Here is a 16,676-nt window from a genome sequence, read left to right on the forward strand (position 1 = left end):
TGAAGTGTCCATTTCATCTGTTTTGAGGGCTGCATAGGGGTTTTTAGTTGAGATTTGGAATTCTTTTAGGATTCTTTGTTTTTTGGCTGATTTCTTTGGGGTGACCTGTTTGAATTCATCTATGAAAAGCATACCGAAAGTGGTGATATATTATGCTTTCATTTCAGTTTACAGCTTTCAACTATCTTTTCAGATTTTTTTCGACTATCGATATCACTTCATTCCGATATATCGTGTTTTCATAACTTGTGATTTGATGATTAGACTGTGTTTCTTTTCAGGTTTGTTCATCGCGAAATTGCGAAAACAAATGTTTTTGTATTTGTTTCGACCTATAATGGCTACGCCTATGCCATTATAACTGAATTTTTCAGATTATTTTATTTACATGCCATTTGATGAATTGTATATAATCATCACTTGAAAAATGAAGGAAACGACGTATAATGTCACTTGGCTATTGCTGAATATTATTTAGAACCTGTACCGTGAGGTAAGGAAAATCATTTCGGCTTATTTTAAATAATGCTTTAATCAGTTAGCGAAAAAAAAATATTTTATAAAAGATGGGCAACTTTATGTCTAGAATTTCATTAAAATTTCGTTATTAAAATTTCTGCATTAATTATTTATATTCAAACAAGTTGTTACTTATATTCTCTCATTGGAAAAAATTATAGACGATTAATGTTTTTTAGTATTATTTAAGTTTTAACAAAGAATTTAACTATACTATAGTAGAATGAAATTAGAATTATATTTAGTACTCAATAAATTTTATGCATTGATAAATGATTGAATCAGAAATTTGTTAAAAAGGTGAGAGATCAAATCTAATGATTATGTTTGTGTAATAAGATAGTTTAAGAATATTTTTACTTTCGATATTTATAAATAATGAACACATTTTGAACTCAATATATTTATTTATTTGTATATATGGTCGTACAGAATAAATATAATATACCAGCTATGTGAAGAATGTAATTTATATATGTGTAATTAAGATTGTTTCAGAAATTTAGTGGATTTTTTAGATATTAAAATAAATTTATGCATAAAATAATAAGTAACGTCAAAAATTCATACATTATTTTTAGATAATAAAATTATTATAATAATGAGATTTCATTTTATTGCACAAGTGCTTTTTGTGTGTCAGAGATGAATTGATTTTGATAATTCTGATGAATTACATTTAATAGAATTACTTCACTTTGGAAAAGAATCTTGCATATGTATATTAAACTCTATTTTGAAAAATTATTCTGTTCTTGTAACTTTTGCTTTTAGATTGTATCACAACAGACAGTGAACCTTATTAAAAAAGTATTACCTTTTGTGAACACAAGTTTGTTTTGAAGCAGATTTTTAAAAGAAAAAAAAAAAAAGCCTGTGTTTTCTTTATATTTTTATGATTTTGTCTTTTTGTTTATTTATATGAAACACAGCTTGCCAGGTATTTGGGCAAAATGGATCAACATCTGTTTGCATCTCAATCATTTTATTGCTGTTAATGATACAAATATTTTATAAATTTAATTTATTGATTGGTCTTGAAGGGATAAAAATTATTCTGAAAGAAATGTCATTTTGAATCAGATAATGTTATTTTTTTTTTCAAACTGGATTTTCATCTTATAGACTGATTTTAAATTTATTATTTCTTTTTACAGGAATTAATTTGTCTATTTAATATTTAACATTGCTTAAAAAAATACAGTACAATACCAAATTGTAATTTTTTAAAGGCGTTAAACTGCTAAATATGGAATAAACTAAAGCTCCTAGTACACAAATGAAGTTTCTTCAAGCCACCAAGTGCAAGCTTGAGTTTTGCTTTCCAAAAACAGGTTTTGGGCTGCCAAAATGGGTGAAAGGAACTTTAAAACATGTCAGAAAGTGCTCGTCAAGATTTACACTTCTCAAAGAGTGTCAATCATTTTTGACTTAGATGATGATATCACTAGCATGGAAAGGCAGAAACAATGCTTTTTCTGAATGCTTTTTCAAATTTTTCTGAATCCAAAATTGATGATAAACAATAAATATAGTTTGCAAATTTATGATGCTTTTTTTGGGTTTATCTGTGAAAAAATACTAAAACTAAATTGCATGTTATAAAAGTTAAATTTTATCTGAAATGTGTTTTTATGTAATAAAAGTTACTGTAATCATTTATGTTAATTCTGATAGTTAATAGCTTAGTAAGTTAAGTGTCTTTTTTTTATGCATTTTTATTTAAGATTTGAAGGAATCTGTTTAATAAATATAGAAAAATTTTTATATACAAATTTTAGTTATTATATATATAATATATATATATATATATATAATAAACATTTCATGAGAATGAAATGTTTATTTTGAAATCATTTGAAAATAAATTCGGGGAATTTCTTTTTTTGTGAAGCCACAAGATGAAATTAGACTTTATAAAGTGAAATAAATAAAATGAAATAAAAAAAAGCTGTTTTTCACTTTTCAAGCATGAAAGCAATATGTCTTAACAAGCAATATGTAATTTGTTTGAGAAATTAATAATTATGGTAGATTCTTTTTTAAAATTTACATTTTATTTTGAATAACTTTTTGTACACTTTTTTAAAAATCATATTTGTGAAATCCTTGGAATATGAGGATTTTGCAAAATCATATCTGTAAATGTTTTTTGAATCCACCTAGACCATGAACAACAAATAATAGTTAAAAAATTATTATTACTTAGTATTTAAAATGTTTAAATTTTTTATTAAGTATTAAATGTTATAATTTTTATTAAGTTCAAAAATAAATTTGCCTTCACAGTTTTGCTCAATAAATTATATATTTTTTAATTATTTGAAACTGCTAATTTTTTTATCATATGATTAATATTTTAAAAATAGTCATTAAATTATATATTTTAAATTGTCATATTATTAATTTATATTTGTATTTTTGGTTCTTGTGATATTATTATTAGGGTCATTCTCATGAAAACAGTCATTATGAGAGCAGAAAATTAAAAAAAAATTAAGTTGATGAAAAGTTTTGAAACTTTTTATATAAATATATGTATGTAATAGCTTTATAATAAAAATATTGATCCTGCAAAAAAATTACAATATTTAGATAAATTAATTAATTTAAAAATATAAAAAGTGAGGGAATGACACATATGGTGAGGGAATGATGTTCTTCTAAAATATAACACTTTACACTTTTATTTTAACAATTACAAATACATTAAATTAAGAAAGTCATAATATATTTAAGTAATACAAGTAAATATAAGTAATACACTAAAAGAAATCATTTATAAGTTTGGAAAGTAAAATTGGCTGGCACGATTGTCATATGGAATGGGTTGAGAAATTTTTCTTTTGATATCTGTACGTGGATAATTATGTATATCTTTTGGGAAAGGCCATTTGTATTTTCCTCCCCTTGCTGGAACCATTACATCAACTGTGACATATTTTAAACACATTACTTTTAATTCTCCAGGGTACAGATTCTTTTCGTATTCTACCAACACCCAATCTCCTATATTTAACACCTCAGAATTTTTCCCTTTATTGCAGTCATCTACTGATGAAACTGTACTTTTACTATTGTACTCAAATGCTGTTCCCAAATTATAGTGTTTGCACAAAATTGATGCATCGCATGTAAAACACGAGAGAGAACGGAAATTCAACATATTACTTTTTGAACTGTAAGCTACTTGGTGTACTTTCATTGTTCCAAAGAATGTTTTAATATCTTCGGATATTAGTTCATCACTTTTATTAACATCATCATTTGTAACTTCAAATAAAGTTACTCCTTTACAACTCTCTCTCAAAACAGATATGAATGTGTTATAATTATGCACATCTTTTCCCTCTGCAACTATTCGATCTGCTGTTCTTTTTAGAACAGCTCCAATTCCGTCAGGAGCGCCTTTTCCATGTCCTGTTTCACTGTAGTTCCAAGTGAAATTCTCAACACCAGGAACAAGTTGCTGCACATGGTTAGATATCAAATAGAACATTTTTTTGTTTCTATACTGACTTGATGGCCCATCACTCAACATATGAACATATTTAGGTTTCTTTGTAAATTTTTGAAGAATCCACTCAAAAATTGGTTTGAGATGTACCCATATTGATGCTGAATCATGTCTGAGTGAAGGACTTATTGTAGCAAAGGGGTATGAAATTACATCATCATTTTCTTTGTTGTAGTAAACACCTGTATGAATTGTAACTTGTTGCCGACCACTTCCAAAATGAACTGACTGAACTTCTTGGTTATATTTGCACACATAATTTTCGCTAAAATCGATGTGTACTAATATCGAGTCTGTTGATAAATTGTTTTTCAAATTTTTCATTGCTTGATACTGATGTGATATGTTTGAAATGTGAGTCAGATATTTTGGTAAGCTGCCTTCTAATTCTTTAATTAAATCAGATGTAGTAGCTTCAACTTCTACCTTCTTCTTCTTGGTGACATTCTGTTTTGGTTTTGGTTTTTAATTCTATAAAATCTCTTCTTGTAGGGTTCAGCTCGAGTTTTTTGGACAGAGATCTCATGTTCAAGATCCTTTATCTTTTTTTGCATTTTTGCTCTATTTTTGGAATGTATTTTCTTACCAATTTCTTTCCTTGAATTCTGAACTTCAGACAAAGACACGTTTTGTTTACTTGACTGTCCTGGAACATTCTCAGTTGATAGTGGCTCATTAGCATCATTTTCAATTGATTCTGTTGCAGCTTGTTTCTTCAATCTGTAGTTCCTAGAGTTATTCTTCCACTGCTTCCTCTTTATCCTTAAATTACGGTTGGTCATTTCAGAGACAGTTTTCACTTGCCCCTTTTCCTTTTTTCTTAAGTATTTGATTCGCTCTTTCTCCTTTAATATTAAACATGACTCTAGATTCATCTTGAGTCGTTCCCTTCTTTTCCGATCATATTCTTTTTTCTTTAAACGAGCTTCTTCTTTAGTCTTCCCCATAACAAAAATATCTGGACGATAAAAAAATAATATTATATAATGTTCTTAAAGCATACATTCTAAATTTACTAATTAGATTTTTACTTTGGTGAAAACTGCTTTTTATCTCTTGATTAATTTTATACCATAAAAAATTCATAAACAAATTAAATTTTAATATTTAAATTCACAAAATAATATACAAGTTTTATTAATTAGCACTGCTTAAAAAATAATATTGTTTATGGCTTCTCTAAACAGGATATAACTTCTTATAACATTCATAGAAATTAACCATATTTAATTCAAAAATCAGTTTAAGTTATATTTTATTACACTTAATTTCATTGGGTAGTATTAGATTTTACATATAATTGTATTTCATTACCAAATTCAGAATCAATCTTAAAAATAGACCAAAAACAGACTATTTATATTAAATGGAAAAAAGAACAAAATATAAAAATTAAGAACAAAAACACAAAAATGTATTTAAAATTAAAGAAGAAACTCATTTTTTGAATATTTAATACTTAAGAATCATTCCCTCACATTAGCATCATTCCCTCACTTTATACTTTGGTGAGGGAATGATAGTGAGGGAATGACAAATTTATTAAAATTTGTTAATGGTAGTTAGGCTTAACTACTGTCTGAGTTCCATCATGTACAAATGCATTCAAACAAGAAAGTAAATTATAATTATCCTCAATTTAGATATTATTTTGTTTTATTTTATTTTATAAAAAGACATGAGGGAATGATATATGTAAAAAAAATTACCTGTTTTGATGTATTCGAGTGGATTCCAGAGCCAAAGCTTCAGTAAGTTGAAGATGAAAACATGCTGCAATGTTGCTGGGTGTTGTCAATAATAAATCACTAAACTTTTTCTCAAAAATTTTTTACTCCATGATGACTGTGATAAATAAATGTACTGTTGTGAGGGAATGATGCAACACACTGGAGACAAACTTTAAAATAGTGCTGTGTCAATATTTATTGCTGAAATTAAATTTAAAATGGATTTTCTCCATTCTACATTTCATTATCCTGAAATAAAATATGCAACTCCATGAACTTCTTTCTTGTTTATCTAGAAACATTTTTTGTTTATTTTTGATCAGTAGTGGGGACAAGTGAGGGAATGATATTTTGGTACATTTAAGTTATATAAATTATATAAAAAATAAAAATTTAAAATTTTAATTTTGTTTTCATGTTAAACTGCATTCTTTAAGATATTCTATCCCCCTAAAATTTGTATAAATAAAATAAAAAATGATAAATTATAGTGGGGACATGAAAATGACTGTTTTCGTGAGAATGACCCCATAACGCAAACATGAATTTCCTCATGTGGCCAGAGACATAGAGTCAAAATGACTCCATTGCTATTTTTCATTTTTGTCTTTTGTAAACAGCATTGAAATTTATTTTAGAAACACAATGCATTCCGAAAATCATGCAGTTACCAAAAATATTAAATGTTTGAAATGTTATAATATTAAATGTTGGAAAGATGTTACAAGAAAAACCTAAACAATCATTTAATGAGTGTTTGCTTCCTTTAGATGCTACAGATTTACACTAATGTTAATAACTGTTAGAATTTAACAAACAAAAATGACAAATACAATAATTGAAAATATTACTTTAAGAATATTTCTTTATTCTTTTTACTTTATTCAAATAAAAGCAGTTTCAGAGACATGGAGTCAATGACTCAATAAAGAACAACAAAAACTTTGAAAAAGTATAACTCGGTTATATGCATGTGTTCATTTGTAGACTTTTGTCAACATACTGCTGAAAGAACAACTTGAAGATACTAAGAAGTGATTGTATTGAAGGACAAAATACAACATGATAATCGGAGCTAATCAATAACATAGATTCATTTTGACTCCCTAACCTGTTACGGTTTAAAAAAAAAACATTGAAAAATAAAGTTTACAGTTCTCGAAACATAATTAATTCATTTGTCAAAGAACTGTTTTATGCCCTCTTTAGTATTCATGTTAATGTAAAACTGATGAATAAGTCTAAATTTCAAATTATGAAAAACCAATGAACATACCAATTTTTTCTAAAATTGGTATAATGTAGCAATTACATAGTCATGGCCAGATTCACCTTTCTAGCCCCATTTAAGCAGTGCAAGTCTAGGTGCTCCCTTTTTCCTTCTCTAGTTTCCAAAACAATATTTTATTTATTAACTTTACTTTTAATTTTCACATGAATAATTTTAAGTAGAAAATTTTGACAAACTGAATTTTTTTATTATGCTTCATTCTGTGGAGAGTTGGTTTCAATATTTTGCTTTTAAAATTTTTCAAAGTGTAAATTTAAAAATAAATTATACAAAATTCTAAAATGTGACATTTTAAATTCAATCTAAAATATATTTAATTATAAACCTATGTTTTTAAGTATAATAAAAGAACATAAAATAAAACTAGTGGAAAGTAATTAGTATTGTTGGGATAGAGTTCCAAAACGTAAGTGATTCTTGCTTTTAGTTTACTTAAGTTTGAGTACATAACCCCTTGTAATTCAAAAAAGGTAATCAGGTTATTTTGAAAATATTCAAAAAAAAAAAAAAAAAAAGATACTGAGGCCTCTAGGCAGCTGTCTACTTTACCTATTTAATGATATGACCTGCATACAACTTTAAGAAAAAAAATATTGGTATAGCATGAAATTTAATATTAAAAGATTTCATGGAATTAAATATACTGGAAAAAGACTTGTCTTTTCACTAACAAAAATTTAGTATGAAATAGAATAGGAGATTTCATAGAATTAAAATACACTAAAAATAGGATGGAAATCTGGTGGCAGAGTGGTAGCGCTTCATGCTCCTAACGCACAGGTCTGAGGTTCGATCCTTGGGCCTGGCAAGGTCGACTCAGTCTTTCATCCCTTCAGTGGACTGAGGACCAAGGACCCAAACTGTGAACAAGGCATGCTTGGGAATTAAACACTGGGGGTTCCACGTTAGGCTGACATATGCCCTTGCACCCAAGGACCATTGGTCAAGAAAGCAGATATGGGCACTGTAGACCTTCGCCCACATGGGCTGTCGTGCCACTAAGTTTAGTTTTTTTAGTTTTAGAACATAGGATATCTTCACTCAAACAAAAAGTTATATTCTGCATTCTTTTATAATAATCTGCTTTAAATCAAGCATTAGCTATAAATGAAAACACCTTATTCTTTGCACATCACATTCTTTAAAGAAAATTATGGAAGCATTTCTTGATCTGCAGTTCAATTTAGCTTTTGAATTTTATTTGGTTTTTAATGATTAGTTTACTGATCACAACAACAAAAATTAATAAAGTTAGTTTTAATATATTTTATAATATTTTTCACCTAAGCAAGATTTTTTTTTTTTTTTTTTGCCAATTACGCTACAATTTTCTTTTTGTACAAAATGAAAATTTGTTAAATATAAAACTAGCAAAGATTGTACAAATAACTAAATGTTTAAAAAGGTTTCTGTTGGATCGAAGACCTAATTCAGCAGAAAAATGTACCAACCAACTTCAGAAGTGTAAAATGAACGATCTATAATAATGCAAACATGAAAAGAAGCAATGAAAGATTGTCTAAAATCAATTAAAAATTACCATAATGAGTTTTCCATTTTGGCGTTATCAAATTAAATATTGGTATCTTAAGAGTCTTGCTTGCAGAGTCATATCATGCAAAAAGTTGCTTGAGGAAATTTTGTTAGTGTGCTAAACCCTTAACCATATTCTTTAATTAACAGTTGTAAATATGTTAGATTTAACTTTTTATTACTTTGTTGTGTATACCATCAGCGTATTGAAAAGTCTTAATATATGCATAAGTTCAGGGATGAAAGGCTCAACGATAGATATTGGATTTGTGAAGAAAAAAAAAAAATTATGGTTTGCTTAAATTAGAAAATGCAATTTCTGATTGATGAACTTTTAAATGCATTTTATTAGAGACTGCTTATATATACTTTTACAGAAAATGTCACTGAATATTTCTCTTTCCTTGTAGAGATAATTTCTGTTAATGTCACTATTTTTATGCAAGATGTAAATCCATGGAGAATTTACTTACTAGGTCAATTTCTTCATATTTAATGAAGCAGGCAAGCACTTCATAGCAAGTTTTGTTTCGCCTTATTTTTTTTTAAGTATTCTCGTTAATTGGAAATTTTAAAATAGTTATATTCGAGAATCCTCACATTTGTAAACACAGAATGTGTAGCATCATTAAAAGTCCTTAAAAATTGCTTATTATTTTATGGTCCTTATATAAAGGCCTTAAAAGTGCATATTTTTTTATCTAGATGCTTATATTTTTCTTTTGATGGGAAAAAAGTTCCATTTCACCATGCTAGAATTGTCTGGTTATAGACAATATTTTCTTTATGGTGTCAGATCTTTCAATGTTTAATGTATTTCAATGAATCTGGAAATCAATGGAAGCAGTTTTATCACAATTTAGGGAAATTTTGATAGAATGGAGAAAATATATCCTTTTCATTTGCTTGACTCTTTTTTCATCTCTTTTTGCTTATTTAGACAGAGGAAAAGAAATCCTTCCTTTTTAGAGATATTATCTATTATTATAAAATCACTATTGTTGATTTTTAAAAGTGAATTGGTGTTTTTCTACATTCAGCTACTTATTTGTAGAGTATTTGTTAGTAATATTTCAACATCATTTAATGACTCACCATTAGTGAATTATTTAAATATTTTTACTTGTTAATTTACGTGCTGAAATTTAGAACTTTTTAACTATATGCTGGAAAATATGTGTTCATTGTCGACTTTCAAAAGACTATATATCAAATGATTCAAGGTTTCCAAAAAGTAAAAGTGGAGCTTCATAAACATTCTGGTTTAAAGTTACTTGTATGTCATTTGTTACTCTTACCAAAAGATACCAAAAAAATAAATTAATGCAATAAAATTCCCTTTCTTACTTTTTAATGTACAAACTAAATAAAGAAAATGAAATGTAATCGTCAAAAAATTAAAACTCGAGATTTTGCCCAATTTTCCTGATTCAAACCTCCGAATAACACATTTTTGGAATAATGGCTAATTTTGAACATGGTAACACAAAAACTTTCATATAGCATTTCTTAACAACAAATTTGCAGATTTTTATCAAAATATAAGCACAATTTGTTTCTATAAAAGTTTATTTATTTGTCTGTTTATCTGAGTACAGGTGAGCATGATAACTTCAAAGTGCAGAGTACATTGGAAAATTTTGATGCACAGTTTTAGTATCTAAAGTATACTTATATATCAAACTTTTTAGCAAAATCTGTCAATGAATTGACCATCTATCAGCCTTTATGTTCTCGTATGCACATAAACACTGTAACAGAAAAACAACAACTTAGATAAATGAAATTTGGAAGTAATCTTGTTTCTAAAATTGTAGCACTATTACAAATTTTGGATTCAGTTAGCTGGCCAACAATTTTGAAACATATTCTATTTTTATTATTTTATACTGAGCTTCTGAAAATGAAAATCTGTGTACTCTTGACTTTCTCAACCTTGCAATAAGGTTCCTACTTTTTATGCTAATGGGTGAGGATGATAATATCTTTCTTAGGGAATATGTAATGAAATATTAGAGAGGCATTTTCAGCTGGTTTTGTATGTGTTGCAGAGCATATTGAGCCTTTTTTTCTTCTCTCAAATGTATAGGAGTAATGACCCACTAATGTAATGACTATTATGTGTCTAATATTCATAAATTCGTAAAACTATGATTGTATTTTTTAAAAAAGTTTCAAAGAAAATTTTTCAGTTGAAATTATTTAATTATTTTTTCAGTAAATTGCTAATGCCAGTGTAATTTTTCTAATCGTGGGCAACTGATAAGAGAGTGCAGGTATAAAAAGGAATAAATTAGTGAAAGTTCTTATATTTCACAAAAGAAAAAGTCATATGCTTTTCAAGCATGGTTTCTGTAGCTTATTTAAAAAATCATTGGAATACATAATGAATAAATCTCCATTGAATTCTGCATCGGTAAGAAATTATGTTTTGGCTGAGTACAATTAAGTATGAAAGAAGAAAAAAACATGTTCTGCATCGTACTTTCATCAGAAAGGATAAAAACATGCTATTCTGAAGAAGTTTGTAGACTTCTTGATCAATTAATCTTTACTCGATTTTGATAATCTTAATGTCAGGAAAATGAGATTGGATTACTTATTTTTATCCTTTATTTGAAGGCCATAAATTTAAAAATAATTGGGGAGGGTTTTGAAAATTATTTTTATTCTTTCCTGCAAACAAGCATCTGTTGGGAGAGGTTCAGCGGAAATAAAAATATGCTCTGCAACATGTAGTCTATGACCACATAAAGCAGTCTTGCAAAATCCATTTAGTAAACATTATTAAAAGAACCGAGAATTTTAGAAACCTCACCCCATTCAAAATATCATCTACTTTTGTGGAAACAGAGGGCAAAAGAAATAGTTCTCAATGGCATAAAGTTTAGAATCTGATTCTTGATCTGTTTTTAGAAAAAGAAATTGCTGAATATATAAAGCACTTGTTCGATAAGCCAGAAACTTTTCGCAACTAATAAAATCTAATGAATAGGAATAATTGTTTGTGAGAAAACTGAATAAATTGAAAGAATTTAAAAAAATCTGTAATTGAAAACAACTTTTTATTTACACATTTAATAAAATTAGCATGATTTTTATATTCGAGATTTGTTTACATATATTTATTTTGAAAAAATTGAAATATTAATAGAATAGCAATATAACCTTTCCCCTCCCCATGTACTACTAATTGTAGTGTAATTAAATAATTTAAGATGTGGGTTGAAAGTCTCTTAATAGTCTTTTTCAAACAAAACTTTCATAAAAAAAAAATTAAATAACTTAGTTTCAATATTGGTGAAAAATGTATGATAATTGCTGGTACTATTCTATGCTTATATTTGTATAAAATTGGAGCACTTACTTTTAATAGCCAACTTTATTTATTTCATCCAACTCATAATTCAATAATAAAAAACCACTTTATAATTGGTTCTTATTTTTTCTCTAAATGTGTTAAAAAAGTGCTTATTTTTAAAAATAAAATCAGTCTACCCACCCTAAAATGAAATGGTGCCTTTTTCTAAATTATGGAGAAATATGAAAGTTTTCAGATTCGACTTTTGATTCTGCAAAGCCAACATTTTTGAATTCTTAAAAAAAAAATTCCAAACTCTTCAAAAGAGAGTTGTAGTGAAAAGTTTATTCCTTAGGTTTTGTAAATCTTATGTGATGCTATATGATAATTGATATTATAAATGCAAAATTTATTTAAACTATCAAAATTTAAAGCAAAAATAATGAAAGTAATTTTGATTAAAAGATATATAAATTCCTTGCATTGGAAGTTGACACATATTTTACCAAAACTTAGTGATTCTATTGAAATCTTTGCACGAAAAATTATGAAAATAAGCTGATCTAAATTTTATTTAAAGTATAGTTACTTTGTTAAAATTAGTAAAAGTAATTAATATTTTTCACCTTTTACAGTCTTAAAAAAAACTTTTTACAGTCTTAATTCAGAATTGTTCAATAAGGCCATGTTATATAGAGTGACCTTATACACATTTTTATAATAATTTTGATGAATTTAAAAAAGTAAATATTTTGGAATAAATATTTCTGAATGACAAATTTCACATTTCAGATAATTTTTGAAATTATTTGAAATGAGAAGTATCAATTGCTTTTTAAAAATCTTTTCTTCCTTCAAAATATTGCATGTTAACAAGCTGTGAATTGGAGGACATGTTTGTACACTTTTCGATGATAAATTTCCTATTCCATAATTCAAAAATATTTTTAAATGCATGGTATTAAAATTGCTAAGTGTAAAATAAGGAAAATGTTTAATCTAGAAGAGGGGGGGGGGACTGTTAATCATTACTTCTACATAGGGAAAAAAAACCCTCCAAGTTTCATACTGTTTCTAATATTTCTAAAATGAAGTTACTCATTACAAGAGAAAATCCATTTATACAAAAATCAATTGCAAAGTCTTTAAATACATCTAGAGTAATAGTAAATTAAATAATAAACCAAGATTTATAACTTAAAAAAGCTAAAAAAAACATGATATTCACCAGTTTTGCTTAGGCACATGTCAATGCAAAACAGTTTGTTGAACATTATATGAAAACTAGAGAGATAAATGGAAATGCATTGTGACTCTTGATGAAACACATTTTACCTAAATGGCTGCAACAAAAATAGGTCTGTTTACTAAAAAAAATGAAGAAAAGAAAAAGTATACTAGCCTGGTTCTGCCATATCGAAGAAAGTTGTGGTAAGAGGTTTAAAATTTTTACAGGGTTTTTCCCTACTTTAGGAAATTGAAGATCAGAAGAATGAGGGTGGGGGGGAATGCTATAGTAAATTCAACTTATTATCAAAAGAAGGTTTTCATCCAATATTTACAGAAGGAAATTGCATATCTTTATCCCAGTGACTTTCACCGAGCAAAATTTCATCCATATAAGCTACACGTCGTACTTTGAAAAGTGCCGTTGCATCCTTTGAAAAAAAATGAAGACTGATACGCTATTGCATATATAGCTTTTCAACATATTCCTATTAAGTTCCCTGATATTTCATGTATGAACTATTATCTGTTTGGTTTGTTAAAAAGAACTTTCTTTAAGCACAAACCCACCTTGATTAATGGATTTGAATTGATGTATTATTTAAAGTAATAGAATGGGAATAAAAATCAATACCCCAGAAAATTTTATAGAGAACCCTATTATCATGGATATTGTGATGCAGATTTATAGTCCTGTAAAACGGCTATCAGGTTAAACATTTAAAAAATAGTGCTTACATTTTAATTTAATGAAACAACTCTGAAAACATTCTAAAAATATGTAAATACCCGTTGTATTGATATTTCTTCATTTTTCTGAATCTTATTGATTGATAGATTTATTTTTAATATAAAACGATTTTTCTGATATACTATTGTCTTATGATTGATATCTTATTGATTGATAGATTTATTTTTAATATAAAACGATTTTTCTGATATGCTATTGTTCTCCGGGCCCGAGTTAGCCTATTTGGAGGTCGGAGCAAAAACTTCTTTGGGGGGCCCCCCTCTGCTTCACTACTTCAGTAATGAAGAACCGTGCATAGAACTTGTCTATGGTATTTTTCGTTAATTAATTCAAAATGCAATAACAATCATATCGCAGCAGTTTGATAACTTTTCACAAGTTTCTGAAATGCAGTTTTCTGATTGTCAACTAGGTCATCTAGCTGCGAAAAATTCATATTCATATCCTTGCTGATATTAGGGCAGAATTCAGCTAAATTTTCGCAATTACGAGGGCTCAATTAAGCCAATCAGAAGCCCGTATTTTTGTAAACACACCACATTTTGGGAATATAGACCGAATTTGTCCATTGTAATTGCGAAAATTTGTCAAATTCCGCCCTAGAAAGCCATGGATTTAAGAATTATAGATTTTTTTTGTGCTCACACGATAGATTAATGAAGGAGCTAACATAAAACTGACGGATTTTATACTATACTAATATTTTGTTTAAGAAAAGTTCATTAAAGAAGGAAACGTAAAATAAACTTTCTATTCGATTTGGGGGCCTACCTCTGATATGGGGTCCCGGGACAGCTGCCCCGGGTGCCCCTGTTTTAATTAGGCTCTGGTTGTTCTACTTATTGTTTAGCAGTTTACTATTGTAAAGTGTTATATTTTTAAAACATTTGCTATCACTTTCCTCCTCTTTACCTATTATTAGCCGCCTTTCCTCTTCCCTAAGAATCACCAAATCAAAGAATATTGTTGTGATCACTGTTGCTCTCAATTGTGAAATATCTTCGGAAGTTTTACTTAATAAATTCTATTTTGAAGAATTTAACTTGTAAAATACGAACTTATGAATATTTTACATAAACCAATAAAATTCTCTTTTCTGATTTGTACTTCAATAGTCAGACATTCTACATTTACTTTAACATATATCTGTAAAGATTTTTTTAAAAAAGTGTATCCAAAATTTTAACAGTTGATACACCAGGAATCAATCTATCTTCAGCATCTTGTAACACTACAAATATTTCTTTTGCCGCAAAGGAATTAAAACCACCTTACCTTGTTCTGGAATCAAAATCCACATATACTAATTTCCATCTGTAGATTGAACTTGTCATGACTCTGATTTTTAACATTTTAGAATTTATTTATGGTTTTATCCTTTTGTTTTTTAATCCTTTCATTCTCCCAGTTTATCATTTCACACCTGTTACTGATTTTAAACTTGCATATGTTGATCTAAGCTTTAAAAATCATGCAAAATCCTAGAAATACTTTTGTGAAAAGTCCTGACAGTATATCTAAGTTTTCTTTAATTTTATTTAGGCTTCAGATTACATTGGCTTTATTGTATTTATTGATCCTTTTGGATTTAATATCACTACATTTAATTTTTTTTTTTCTTTATCCATATTAAAATCTACAATTGTTAAATTTTAGTATTTCATTCCATTTTTTACCATTCCTTTGGTATTGTAGTATAGCCATATCTGGCTTTTGCATAATTGAACTCTAAACCATCATTTCCATATTAGTTTTTTGATTTGATGTTAATCAACTTTATTTATGTAATACTTTAAAAAAAATACTTTTCTGCAATATTGTGCTTCCATTTATACTACTTACTTATTTTAAAATTAAAATTTCTTCCTGTGCAAAGGATATCATCTTTATTAAACTATGTTTTAAGTAAATTTCTTTATCCCCATTGTTAATTATTTCTTTATATTTCTTTTATTTTCGTACATGTGTAACATTTGGGGTAGTAAAAAAAATTTATGAATGAAAGTGATTCTCATTTTTTGTGTGGGTGGGAGGGGATTTTTTAGAAAGGTGTTTATGAGTTGGAGATTTGGATCACATGAATGGGAAATGTAAAGATGTATTCCTGTATTTGAATTATTTGGGTCAGTCATGTTTTACATTTTTATAATTTGTATGCTTAGTTCTTATTATTTTACGATGCTGAAATTGAAAATTGCATATATTTCGGGTGACCATGTTATTTAAGAAGGTTGTAAATATATTTAATATGATGGCTTTTTTACATTGGTTTTACTAGGATCTAGCAATGCTGAATTCTCCTTATTGTCCTATAATTCTGTTTTTTTAATGTGAAAATTTTGTTATTTAAAGGCGACCCTTTTTGGTCAGATAATATACGTAGTATTCCAGAAATGAAATAATTATTACTTTTTTGAATAAGAAATGTTTTTTTAAATATTAATAATTGGAATTAAATATAATCATTGTAAAAAATTCTTCTAAATGATTTTTTTCAGTGTCTCTATTTTTTTTTAATTTAATATATAGATTTTTAAATTTGTCTTCAATTGCAATTGATCCATTGTATTTTTAGATAGAGGTTCAGCATACTTGTGTTTATTCCAGCACTATAGTTATATATTTATTTTGTAATATCTGTAACATTTCCTTACATAATTAATGATCTGATACTGATCTGTATTCTTAATGAAAGAAGGTAGATCTGTTGACACTGTACAAGTCAGACTAGTTGGCATTCAGTTATCAAAGTTGTCACAAATTTACTTTGAGATGATGGAAATTTGCATCTCTTAGCAATTTTGAAA

General features: G+C 27.4%; 1 protein-coding gene across 2 annotated transcripts in view; it reads left to right on the forward strand.

Moving 5' to 3' along the window:
- Nucleotides 1-265: 265 nt before the first annotated feature.
- The window catches only part of LOC129959627 (zinc finger FYVE domain-containing protein 9-like), an 84,409-nt gene continuing 67,998 nt past the window's right edge, over nucleotides 266-16,676 (forward strand). For both annotated transcript variants that reach the window (XM_056072494.1, XM_056072495.1), the window contains exon 1: nucleotides 266-493. The gene's annotated coding sequence lies outside the window, so the exon portion shown is untranslated. The remainder of the gene's footprint in view (nucleotides 494-16,676) is intronic.

The sequence above is a fragment of the Argiope bruennichi genome, chromosome X2, assembly GCF_947563725.1.
Source record: "Argiope bruennichi chromosome X2, qqArgBrue1.1, whole genome shotgun sequence".
NCBI classification, from domain to species: domain Eukaryota; kingdom Metazoa; phylum Arthropoda; class Arachnida; order Araneae; family Araneidae; genus Argiope; species Argiope bruennichi.